We start from the raw sequence: 13,391 nt of genomic DNA, 5'->3' as shown, positions 1-13,391 counted from the left end.
TTTCACTCTGGGCTCTGCTCTGTGCTCTGGTTTTTACACACACCCAGTATGGGATTCCAAGCATTTCTGCATGGATTCTCAGATCTGCCTCACCCAGGTTAAGGCCTCCAAGTCAATGGCAATCAAACAATCAACTGGACCGCATGAAGACACTGCCATCTCTTTTTGGCCAGCAACCCCTCCCCAGTCAAAGGACACAATCGCCATGGGATGGTTTGTTGTCACATTGTCAGCATTGGTGACTGGATAGGTCCCTCGAGGCAGATACTGTTGAGAGGAAACCAGTTGCTTAGTCATCATGGCGACACTAGCACCACTGGCCGTATTTTTGCATGTTAGTGGGGAAGACAGCTAGGGTTGCTACATCCTTATCCCCTACTAGAGTCACCTCAGTGAGCTCCCTGACATGGTCAGTGTTCTCCTGAGATCCCATATGGAGGTTAGCAACTGCATTTACTGCAGGTTTCCTAGAGGCATTGTTCTTGATTAACAGCCATAGTCTCCAGTTCGGTGCCCTGTGATTCTACAGTCCTGGCACCAAGCCTTCTTGGGATCACAGTTCTTTCCCTGATACCCACCCTTTGGTTATGAAAAGTCTCTGGGCCCACCCTCCTGAACAGGTTTTTGGGGGTCTGAAGAAGACTCTTTGTTTTCAGAGTTACCCTCTTTTCCTTGGGAGAGCTTTTTGGCCTCTTTCTTATGGTCTTCCCCCACCAGTGGTAGTTTTGGTCACCATTGTTTTGACCCAGTGGTCTGCCTTCTTCCCCAGCTCTTGAGGAGAAAGTGGACCTAGGTCTACCAGGAATTGATGTAACATCTCTTGGTAACAATTACTTAAAATATGCTTTTTCATTCTCAAATGATAAAGCCCTTCAAAGGCTTGCATAATGTTACCAGCTAACCAAAAAAAAAAAAAAGAAAGCGGGCGGCTCCAGAACGATGAGGAGCACTAACACTTTCCTCCTCATGCCCCCCTTATTCAAAAAGAAAACCACTCAATCGCACTCCTTCTCTGGAAACGCGCTGATCATCTGGAATGCCCTCCCAAAAGAATTGCGTTGCAACCCCTCCTACATTGCCTTAAAAAAAGACCTTAAACTGCACCCCCTTGGCAAATACTGGGGTCCCTAATCGGACCACTGACCTCCTCCGTCCTCACCCTCCTCTACTTCACTCACTCGCTCCTCTCCCCGCTCCCTCACCTCATACTCTTCCCCTCCCTACTCCCACCTTCACAATTCCTTAGCACACGTTAATTCTTAATGTTGATTAACAGTTCAAACAGTATACGAACAGTTGAGACAAATTATAAATCAACAGCACAAAGCATATATCTTGGAATTTGGATCTTTAATTCTTATGTTGATTCCGGTTATTCAGTCTTGTGACTGTTTGTGAGCCCAAAGCCAACACGTGTTCCGTCGCCTCATGTTCAATTGAGATGCGACTTTCTCAAGGCTTGTTCTCTTTTTATAAGGCCGTTTCCGTGTGGTGTTAATTCCAACCCACACAGATCTCTGGCGTGGGTATATGTGGGCAAGCGAAGTGACAATTAATCTGTAAGTAGGACCCAGAATCTTGAATCCAAGCGGAAAATCCAGTAAGGTAATTAATGGAGCTGCCCTCACACGCCGTCTTCCTCGAGTACGAGAAAGACGGTGGGTGAGGGCAGCTCCATTAATTACCTTCCCCCCTGCCACTATGTATGTAAATGTATCTGTTGTTGCTGTGTCTCGGTTTATTAGACCTCAATGGAGCGTTTGATTTTATTTATTGTTTATACTATATTCTTGAACAATTCCTGTAATTTTATTTTTGCACATGTAAAGCACTCCGATACCCCCGGGTCTAGCCAGCGCTATATAAAACTTTTCAAATAAATAAATAAATTAACCAACCTAGTGATGTCACTGAGTAGTCTACAAAATCTACCTAGGGCTGGCTCTGGGTTTTTCGATCCTCACTGAACCGGATTCTATACTCCTCAGAGGTGAATCCAAAAGCTCCAATCAAGGTACCCTTCATGAGATTATGGGATTTACCATCTTTCTCATTAAGTGTCAGGAGTCTATCCATGCACTTTCCTGAGAACATTTCCCATAGGATAGCACTCCACAGCTTCCTGATGACCTGTTTGCTAAGACAGGCTCTCTGAAAAGCAATGAACCACTTAGTGATAGCATCACCCTCAAGGGATTTTGGGACAATTCCTTTGGGGATTTTAGGGTCAAAAGAATCACTTTTCTCCTTACTTATTATTGTACTGCCAACAGAGATGGGTCCTAGGCCGCACTCTTTTCTCTCTTTTTCTATAGCTAGGAGTTGGGCTTCTATAGCTGTCCTCCTGGCTAATCCTTCTAGAGCAAGCTCTTCATCTTGAAGTGCTCCTTTGTCTTGGGGTGCTGTATCATCACACCTATTGTCTGTATTCTGATCTTCTTTAATATCAGAGCCATCCTCTGGATGCTCTTCATCATACTCTACCAAAAGCTCCTGGAGGTTTGCTTTGGTAGGGTCTGACCCAGTATTGAGGCCATATGTTTTACACAAGCCTCCTCTAAGCTGTTTATTGACCAGGACAGGTAAGGGGTGAGGTAGAGTTCCTCCACCTGTACCAGGTCCTCTGAAGTACTGTTTCTGGTACTCAAGTACTCATTATTTCACAAAATTAGGAACCTTTTTGGAGAGGAAAAAAACCTAACAACACTAGTTTTCTAACTACAGTAAGCCTTTGGATTTTTAAAACAGTTGCACTAAAACGGTCCTTACCAGGGCCCTAACAATTATTTTAAAATTTCAAAAAATAGTAAATTTGTAAAATACAATTTACCTACAGCCAATTATGACTTCACTCGTGTTGTCACTTAATTGTCAGAGTAGGTCAGCAAAAACAAAGTCATAAACCCTACAACTGATCCACCAATATGGGAAACCCACCACTCTATATAGTGCACCACAATGGGGTACACTGTGCAGAGAGGTCGGTTAGACCCTTATTCGTTTACAGAGGCAAAAGTAGATAATACTAACGCTCTATTTTGTGGTAGTATGGGCGAACAGTTTGGGTTAGCAGAGGGTAGTGTTAAACATGAGTTGTACTGACAGAGGCAATAAATGGACCACACGCTCAAGAAAGAGTAGAGACTAATTTATAAAAAAATAGCAAGTCTTTTTATATATATTTTGAACTGAGAACTTCAGTTACAGGCAAGCATGTAATATGTTTCAGCAATAAGCAAAGTAAGTACAGGCAATATACAGTTGAGAGCAATTATGCACAATGTTATCCTATGGAGAAAAACATAGAATGCAATAAATCACAGTGCAGAAGGACTTAGGGGTTCACCTGATAGACTTCGAAAGTTAGGTAGGCAGGGTCCAAAGTTGTACCAGCAGTTTCTCAGGGGCATCCCAGATTTGGCTGGGAGCGAGGCTCTAGGAGAGTAAGTAGTTGGGGTGCTCCATAAAAGGGGGCCACCTAAAAACAGGCTGCACAGGGGGACTTGTAGGCAAGTCCGAAGGCACATCAAAAGAGTGTAGAGGTTGCAAGGGCCAGGAGACCACAGTGGTACAAAGATTTTCAGAGATTACCCGCCGGTGTGGCTAAGTGCAGAACAAACAGGTGATCCAAGCTCTGTTGCGCAATTTTCACCTCACGGTCAGGGGCAAACATCTCAGAGGGGCTGGTACAGGACGGCTAGGCCACGCAGCTAGTGGGTCTCTGGGCTGCTAACGTCCCTTGACGGGTGCTTGGTCCTCAGGCAGTTGAGTCCGCCTTGGACTCTTGTAGTCGGTCTTGGGTTGAAGGCATCCGGTACCCTGGGGTTGGTGTTGCTCCGATCTGGAAGATACTGGTGCCTCCAAATTTTGTATGGGGACAGAGTTGATACTTTAGAGCTATGGTACCTGGGCAGTTGCGGCATCAGCGGGGCACGAGAGCTAAAAGTCGAGAGTTCGGACTTTGCAGTTTCGGTGCCTGCGATGCAGGGGAGTAGCTCCTCTACTTCAGGGGAGTTCTTAGGCGATTTGGCGTAGTGCTGGAGGGACCCTGGAGTTTGTAGTGGTCTCTCAGTAGGGTTTCGTGCCAAAATTCAGTTCAGGCTCTCTGTTCTCGGGGTCAGCTGCTCTTGTTTGTCCTTGGTCTTCTTGTGTCCATCGAATCCGAAATTCAAGGCTCAGGGGTGCCACTTAAATACTACATTTAGGGGTGTTAAAGGGAGTGTCAGCTAGTAGCCAATGGGCTAACTACCTTTAGGGTGATTACACCCTCTAAGTGCTCATCCTGTGTGGGGGTGGGCATGACTCTAACCCCGATAGGTTAGTTTCCCCATCTTGAGGATGGTGGCAAGTGAGCTGGGGGATCCACATCGCCTGCCCTGCATTAGGGGTGGTTCAGGTTGACTGGGGACCCTCCTCCTCATCTTACTAATTTTACTGCCTGTCTTCCTGCTGAAAGTGGGGTCAGGACAAGGGGGTTGCCATCTGCTGCTAGCAGGAGAGGCGTGGGTCAGAGTTGAAAGGCAGCATCGCCTTTGTAGCTTCCCGCTCTGGAAAGCTGTTCCTGCCTGGAGGAGGTGTGAATCACCTCTGCCCAGGGCAGATATTGTTTCTGGCCCCTGAGAACGAATGCTCTCATCCCATGGGTCCAGATACATGTATAGTAGTGGCAGGCTGGTGGAGACCAGTCAGGAACACCCTAGAAGTCGGTTGGCTTCAGTGGAACCTTCTAAAGGGTCTTCTGGGAGCAGTTATTAAAACATTTGACACTGGAATCAGTGCAGGTTTATTAAGACAAGATGTTTGGTACCAAACATCCCATAATACAGTGAAGCCATCATGGAGCCCCCTATGGCTTTCCTGTTCATTTACAATACCTAAGAACCGTCAGGGATATTGCAGGGGCATTGCATTCCTACTCATGCAGATATGTCCTCATAGGAGATATAGTGTACCAAGCTTTAGGGCTATGGCCTGCTAGAGGGTTGACTTACCTATATCCCTTGCAGCTTTTGTGGGCATGGCACACAGGGATGAGTGAAACGGAATAGATGCCCAATTCTAGGAACACCAAACCTCAGGTGCACAGCACTTGAACAGGCCCGTAGCCCAATATGATTCCATTAACTCTTCTACTGAACATTTGTAACCTTTTTATTCTCTTTTCTTTTTCATCCATTTATACTCAAAGGTTAAACCAGTTTAAAAAGATGAAACGTAATATTCAGATCTTCCATGTTTTATTCGCCATACAATGATTCCAACAAGTGACAATCCACAAGGCCTTTTTGTTCACAATTAAAATCCACAATTTCATCCATGAGTGTAACACACCCAATGCATTTCGAGAACAAAATCTCTTCTTCAGGGGGTATAATATGTTTCCCCCAACAACGCACCCACTGTGATTCTGTGATGCTTAAAGAATGAGTTACTTACTTTTGGTATCACTGTATCTGGTAGAGACACAGTCTAGCCGCAGATTCCTTAACTTAAAATATCCACAGGCGTCAGACTGGATCTGAAAAACGTTTCCCCCAGCAGTACCTCAGCACGCCGGGGGGCGTCGTCGCTCGGCTTCGTCCTGATGTCGTACACAGATGTAACGTCAATGGAGCCATATAAGACCCCCCCCTGGCATGCTGACGTCAGTTTTCTACAGCAAAACTTTTTCGCGCCACAACATGGAGCTACTACAAAAACTGCAAGAGTATAGGGACAGTGTGTCAAAAAAGAGCAAAACGTTTGAAAACAGTGATAAAAAAACACATAAAATGAGAAACAATACCATGTTGAAGGAGTACTCAAGACACGTAGAGACTGAAGTGGGCGAACGGAGCACTCGCCCCATCAAAAGTCAAATTTAAGCGAAGAGCCATGTCCCCCCCCCCTAAAAGGCAACAGCAGTGGAAACGAATGGCATGATGAAGGACAGTTCGCAGCCACAGGATGGAGCTGTATGAAAAACAGACTGTAACCACAGGATGAAATTGTAAAGGACCACAAGAATGGAACAACATGACTCAGAGCAAGTGACCAGAAGTGGACAACCACATAGAATGTTCACCACACCCCCTAAAGTGACCTATGAACTGTAGTATAATGAAACAGAATCTCAACCCAAACGACTTTAGCATATACAAAGAGCCCCCAAAGAAATGGGGCGAAACAGACAGCTCTTTATACCGAAAGCGAGGGGAGTAAGAAAAACGCCGTTAAAGTAATAAGACTGCCGAGTAAAACCTGGACAGATACATCAGAAATCTGCAAGGGAAGGAAAGCAGTGCGGGTTACATCACCCTCGCCCATTATATTTTAAAGAAGATAAATCTTGTTGAGCAATTTCTCTATATACGTGACCCATTAAAATATACGGCGGATGCGAAGACACTACCAAAATTAACGAACGAGGACAGTGTCAGCACGATATAAGATAAAGAAGAAAGGGATACAGTCTGGATTTATAAACAATTCTTAAAGAAAAGGAACATAACTTTGTGAAGATATAGGATAGGACTAATCTTCACCCGAAAACAGACACATTACGGATGTCCCTCTCGATACGACCTGTACCACAAGAAGATTTGTGACATGTAAAGCTTATGAACCACCGAAACGCGTCGACGCCCCTGCATTTTTTGAATCCCTTACAGCAAAGGACTTTTTAGATAAGGAAAATTTTCCCCACTGAAAAGTACTAGATAGAATTTATTACGCTTTGGGATCTAACATAGTAAACAGGATATATGGATTGCCTGTAGCTAGTAGGGTCACAATAGGTTTTGCATCTATGTTTGTTTAGGAATTTTATTGACGGACATTGCTATGTATTAAATGTAGAATTATTTTTTATGTATTACTAATAATGTACTTTTTCGAAACTTTCGAAATTTTAAGAACAGTAAAAAAAAATATTTTAACTGAGAATAAGTGTATGCATTGCATTTCAATTTGTATTGTACTTTTGCTTGGACGACGTTTGCTTGAGCCAGTGGAGAGTGACATATGATGTCATGTAAGGAGTGCACAAGAATTAATAGTACATTGGTATGAGTGTGTTTTCCAGGGATTTACCTTCTTGCTTATTTGGCGAAACAGACAAGGGCAGAGGGAGGGTAGAAAACATAAGAAACTCTACGCTGGAGGAACCCAGGAGGAGCAGCAATGAAAAGCACAGGACCCAGCCACCCAAAACCGAGAATAGGGTGGAGGGCCAATTGCCCAAAACAGAATGACACACCCTGCCCCAGAGGTAGGTAAAGAGAGCACTAGTTGAGACTACCAGGAGAAACAGGTATGTGGAAGATAGGACACACACAAGGAGACGCACAAGCTACTTACCTTCGGTAGCGATATATCTTTAAGAAACATTAGTTAGTTATAGATTCCTTACCTTAGAATTATCCCCAGGCGTCAGACTGGATCCGGAAAGATTTTTCGTCAGCAGTGCCTCTGCACGTCAGAAGGTGGCGTTGGTCATCTCCGCGTCCGTCGTCGTGGTCACTGGGATGACGTCGCAGCAGCTACTTAGACGCCGCCCTCGTGCGCTGACGCCAGTTCTGTACACGACTTTCCGCACCAGAAACGCAGAGCCATACAAGGCACTGACCATTAGTGCACAAAGCTAGGGCCCTGGAGGGATGTCTTTAACCCTAGAAATCAGTTCGCAGAACGGAGAGGATGGGTGGGGCGGTAAGGAATCTATAACTAACTAATGTTTCTTACAGAAATATTGTTACCGGAGGTAAGTAACTTGTGCAACTGAGAGAAACACGTTAGTTATAGATTCCTTACCTTAGAAAAGATAACCCAGCAATACCAACCCCGGTGGTGGATCTGTGAACCAAGATCTCACCAGAAAGTCCTGGAGAACAGAACGGCCAAAGTAGGTGTCTCTCCGGACTTGGCTGTCCAGGCGGTAGTGTTTGGTGAATGTGTGCAGCGATGCCTACGTGGTCGCCTGACAGATGTCATTCAGAGGCACTCCTCTTCCCAAGGCAGTAGTGGCTGCAGTCGCCCTGGTGGAGTGAGAGCATAGCCCGACTAGAGGCTCCTTTTTAGCCAGAGAGTAACAAGCCTTAATACACAACGAGAAATGGTGCATTTGTGTACGGCCCGACCCTTCTTTGCACCCACATAGCCAACAAAAAGTTGATCATCCACCCGGAACTGTTTTGTGCGATCCAGATAGAAGGAGAGCACGGAGGCGGAAAGAAGGAGGGCAAAGTAATGGTCTGCCCGATGTGGAAGACAGTGACTACCTTTGGAAGAAAGGATGGACGGGTCCTGAGAACCACCTTGTCCGGATGAACAGACAAGAAAGGAGGTTTGGAAGAAAGAGTCTGGAGCTCACTCACACTTCTAGCGGAAGTGATAGCTTCCAGCAAAGCAGTCTTAAGAGTTAAGAGATGTAAAGGACAGTTATGAAGCAGCTCAAAGGGAGCGCTCATCAAATAAGTGGCAATTAGATCTAACCAAGGCTCTCCCCACTGTTGAAAGAGACCTTGCACCACCTACGAGTGAAGACGCCATGGAGAAGGGCCAGATGATCCTCCGACATGCAGTGGTATCGCGGTGGCCTGGCTGGAGTGGTAGTCTTGAAGGGGAGGGTGTAGCCCCTTCGGACTATTTGCAAAACCCACCTGTCTGAAGTGATGGTGTGCCAGTGGGGGAGGTGATGGCTAATTCTTCCGCCCACTGCGTTTGATGGGCCTGAAAGGTCGGACTAGGAGGGTTTGGAGGCTGCTGAATAGGGAAGGTTGGTGGACTGCCCCGCCCGCTGGCCCCCAGAACCACGGCGTTGGTTTCCACATCCCCAGCCGCGCGAAGGTTGGGTAACTTGCTGTGGCCTGTGGCCCTGGGTGGGACGTAGCAGGGCAATCCTTCTGTAGCCACGAAAGGGGCTAAAAGCAGACTGCGCCCGACGGGAGGAGAGGCCCAAGGACTTGGCCGTAGCCCGCGAGTCCTTGAAGTGCTCTAGGGTGTTGTCTGCTTTGTCGCCAAAAAGGCGACGGCCATCAAAGGGCATGTCCATCAAGGTGTTCTGGACATCCCCTAAAAAAGCCAGTGGACCTCATCCAGGCGTAGCGGCAAAGCGCTACCGACATTGAAATGGTCCTGCCCAGAGAGTCGGCGGTGTCCAGCTCACAACGGATCGTAAACTTGGCTGCATCCCCCCCCGCCAGCGACAGCCTGGGAGAGCACTGTCCAGGCCTCCTCCACTGAGGGAGCACTTGCGCCACCGTATCCCACACTGAGTGCGAAAAACCGCCTAAGAGACATGCTGACGGAAGAGAATATTTTCTTCCGAAGATGGTCCACCTTCTTGGATTCCCTTTCCGGTGGAGCGGTAGGGAAGGTGCTTTTGGAGGTGGAGGCTTGGACCACCAAGCTCTCCGGGGTGGGGTGTTGGGATAGGATAGTGGGGTCGCCCAGAGCCGGGCGGTAGCGTAGGGCGATCATCCTGTCCATGGGAGCCCCCGTGTTGGGCCTGGACCAGGTGCCCGAAAGGACGTCAGTGAGGGCCTCATTAAACGGGCTCCGAAGAGCTCGCCGCCGGTTGAAGCACCTCAGTAAGGAGGTTAGTCCTGACGGCCACCATAGGAAGCTCGAGGTTGAGAGCCTCGGCCGCCTTACGCAACACCACAGTGTATGACGCTCCCTCCTCCGTAGCCACGGTAGGGGGAGACAACATGCCAAGGTTGGGTGAAGTGTCAAGACCACTGGCATCCCCCGGTTCCTCTCTCCAGTCCTGTTCAGGCTCAAGCTGGTCAGTTAAAGGGTCACCTGACCCCTCCCAGTCCTCCTCATCTTCCTCTGGGTGCCACAGTGATTGGAAAGAGGCCCCAGGAGTGAACAGGGGCATGAAAACCTCCACTTGACGCCGGGTCCTGCTCCGTGTCCACGTCGGGAAGGAGGCTGGGGTCGACGCCGGCTGGGGCACGCCGGTGTTGGGCACGGTAGTGGTGCTGGTGGAGATGTAATAAGGTCAACCGGTGCCGATCCGGATCTACGCCTGGATCCAAGGGGGGCCTGCGGCGCCGGGGGTGGAGTCGCCGGCAGCGAAGACCTAGGCCCCCCAACCAAGTCCGCGGGGCCCAAAGGCATGCCTGCGGGGCCGGTCCACCCAAAGATGGCATGCATCGCCTCGTAGAATGTACAAAGCTGGGCGGGGGTCGCTCCGGGTCCCGGAAAGGGAGGGAAGCTCAAAGTTGACCCTTCGGGCTCCGAGTGCGGAGCCGCAGGGGTGGCATCACCTGCGCACCTCGTTGGTTCAGCCGACAGACTAGCAGAAGTCGAAGAGCGACGATGCTTCTTCGACTTCTTCTTGTGCTTCCACTTACCCAACCCCGAGTGCGAAGACTTAGATGACTTTGAGCTGGAATGGCGATGGCTCAGCGACCGGTCCCTCGACCGGGACCTCGAACGGTGCGGAGCCGACTGCCGGTGTTCAAGTAGCTCTCGGGACCGCTCCTGCAAAGCCTTCGGCGTCAACAACTGGCAGTCAGAGCATGACTTGGGGTCGTGGTCACGCTGCAAGCAAAAAAGACACGCGGTGCAGATCCATCACCGACATCCTGCGATGGCAGGAACCGCAGGACTTGAAACCGGGCATCCCTCGTGCACCTTACAGAGTTGAAGACTCGAGATAAGACGTCGGCAAAAGTCGAGAAAAAGTTAGCCAAAAAATGACTGAGATACCGCTCTTCCCAGATCTGCACTGGCTGGCACGGAAAAATAAAAAACTGACGTCAGTGCACGAGGGCGGTGTCTAAGTAGCTGCCGCGATGTCATCCAGGCGACCACGACGTTGATGACGGACGCGAAGCCGACCGACGCCACCTTCCGACGCGCAGAGGTACTGCTGATGAAAAATCTTTCCGGATCCAGTCTGACACCTGGGGGTAATTCTAAGGTAAGGAATCTATAACTAAAGTGTTTCTTTCAGATAAGAGTGTACCGTGACAATCACACCACAGCTAAACAAAAGCCCAAGCAATTAGATTTCCAACAGCACAAATGCGGCTGCAAAGCGAGGCGGGTACATCACCAGGTAGTCAACTTACTAACTGTACCCAGAGGTACGAACGGCGAAGGGAAACCGGCAAGCCGGGGACACACAGAATGCTCTTTTCCATATGAGCAGAGACCGGGGCGATACCGCCCGATACTAGGACAAGGAAAACCTAGCATGCCCATTCTCGAACTGTGTGGATAAATCATGAAATATATACCCAAGACAAAGATATATATATATATATATATTGTGTGTCACAAAGGCCCAAAGCATATCTGGAAGCACTCACTGCCGCTGAAAACCGAAGCTTTATTCATCTTGCCAGCCAGCGAATTCACACCTGAATTTAAAACTTTGTTGCCGACGCGTTTCGAGGTGAATGCCCTCTTCTTCATGGGCGGCTGCTTAAGAAGTAATCTGAATGTCCAGCATGCTTTGAAGTGTTGTCCCGCCCATTAGTGGGTGTTTGCAAGGTGCACAGGAGCATGCTGGAACATATAGTTTCTCCCATAGTGGGTTTTCAAATACTTCGTTTTTGCAGCAAGTATAATTCCCTTAGTAGGGTTCAGGAGGGTTCTCTGGTTTATTTAATGGCTCAGCAGCAGTGCCAATCCGTTTGTAATCGTTACCTTCGTGGCCTCTCCTTTTACGAGACGGTGCATTCCAGCGCGGCAGGGCTGCCGCGTTTCCATTTTGTGTCACAAAGGCCCAAAGCATATCTGGAAGCACTCACTGCCGCTGAAAACCGAAGCTTTATTCATCTTGCCAGCCAGCGAATTCACACCTGAATTTAAAACGTTGTTGCCAACGCGTTTCGAGGTGAATGCCCTCTTCTTCATGGGCGGCTGCTTAAGAAGTAATCTGAATGTCCAGCATGCTTTGAAGTGTTGTCCCGCCCATTAGTGGGTGTTTGCAAGGTGCACAGGAGCATGCTGGAACATATAGTTTCTCCCATAGTGGGTTTTCAAATACTTCGTTTTTGCAGCAAGTATAATTCCCTTAGTAGGGTTCAGGAGGGTTCTCTGGTTTATTTAATGGCTCAGCAGCAGTGCCAATCCGGTTTGTAATCGTTACCTTCGTGGCCTCTCCTTTTACGAGACGGTGCATTCCAGCGCGGCAGGGCTGCCGCGTTTCCATTTTGTGTCACAAAGGCCCAAAGCATATCTGGAAGCACTCACTGCCGCTGAAAACCAAAGCTTTATTCATCTTGCCAGCCAGCGAATTCACACCTGAATTTAAAACTTTGTTGCCGACGCGTTTCGAGGTGAATGCCCTCTTCTTCATGGGCAGCTGCTTAAGTCATCAAGGAAGGAGCTCTGGCACAGGGTTCCTGGTTGGCAGGGACCCTGTGCAGTTCCAGTCGGAATCACATTATAATTTCCAGGCAAAGAGTGGGGGCTAACCATGTCCAACAGAGGCACTTTCCTACACACATGAAGTGGAGTGTTGCGTTAGGAAAACTGGGTCCACCAGAGCAGGGCGATAGCAGCGTGCCATTGTGGTGTTCACAGGAACCCCTCTGCAGGGCATGGACCAGGCCGCAAGCAGGACATCTGTAAAGGCTTCAGTGACTGGGAGAAGCAGTTCTAAAGGGGTAACTCAGGGCTGAAGCACCTCTGTCAAGATGCTAGTCTTGACTGCCACTGAGGGCAGGCTAGGGTACAGGACCAAAGCCACTCTTCTCAGCACCATAGCCAAAGAGACTCCCTCCGCCGTAGCCAAGGTAGGAAGTGAGACCACGCTAGTATCTGGTGAGTTGTCCAGTCCACTGGCGTACGCCAATTCCTCACACTAGTGTATATTGAGGTCTAGCAGCTGGTACGCTTCAGGGTGCAGTGACCCCTGCAAATCTTTCCCAAGTCCTAGCCCACTGGAATAGGGCTCAAGCTCTGGTCTGGAAGGTATAGCGCCAGAAATTGCGTTGGACGACGCCCCTACGGCTCCATGTCGGAATCAGGGATGAGAATAGGGATGGTGCCAGAGGGAGTGTCTACATCGGAACTGGTGTTGGGGAAGGTCGAGGTAGGATAACTGGCGCCGGTCCGGATCCATCCGTGGATCCAAGGGGTCTGACTGGTGAGATCTACACACCCCGGATCTATTCCAAGGAGAACCAACATAAGTTATATTAAAGTACCCCTAAGAGATATTGTATCTAGAGAAGAGTACTGTGTTGAATTTCAGGAAACAACATAAGAGTTTCCTGTTCACACACAATCTCCACTTCGATTGGGCTAATTGAGAATAGGTCTATGTATGTTTCATTTTACACCATAAGTCTATATTTCTCTTCCTTTTTATTTTTCTTTCGGTTAGGAAGAGTTCTTTTTCTGACCATGTTTCCCCACAAGCGCCGGGACACTTCTATCTGAAGTAG

The 13,391-nt window shown here is 48.4% G+C and overlaps 1 protein-coding gene across 4 annotated transcripts in view; it reads right to left on the bottom strand.

Annotated features, from left to right (window-relative positions):
* Positions 1–13,391, bottom strand: part of CEP290 (centrosomal protein 290) — a 1,516,454-nt gene that overhangs the window by 283,658 nt on the left and 1,219,405 nt on the right. The window lies entirely within an intron of this gene.

Source organism: Triturus cristatus, chromosome 4_1 (genome assembly GCF_964204655.1).
Source record: "Triturus cristatus chromosome 4_1, aTriCri1.1, whole genome shotgun sequence".
Lineage (NCBI taxonomy): Eukaryota > Metazoa > Chordata > Amphibia > Caudata > Salamandridae > Triturus > Triturus cristatus.
This window is presented reverse-complemented; position numbering and strand designations above follow the sequence as displayed.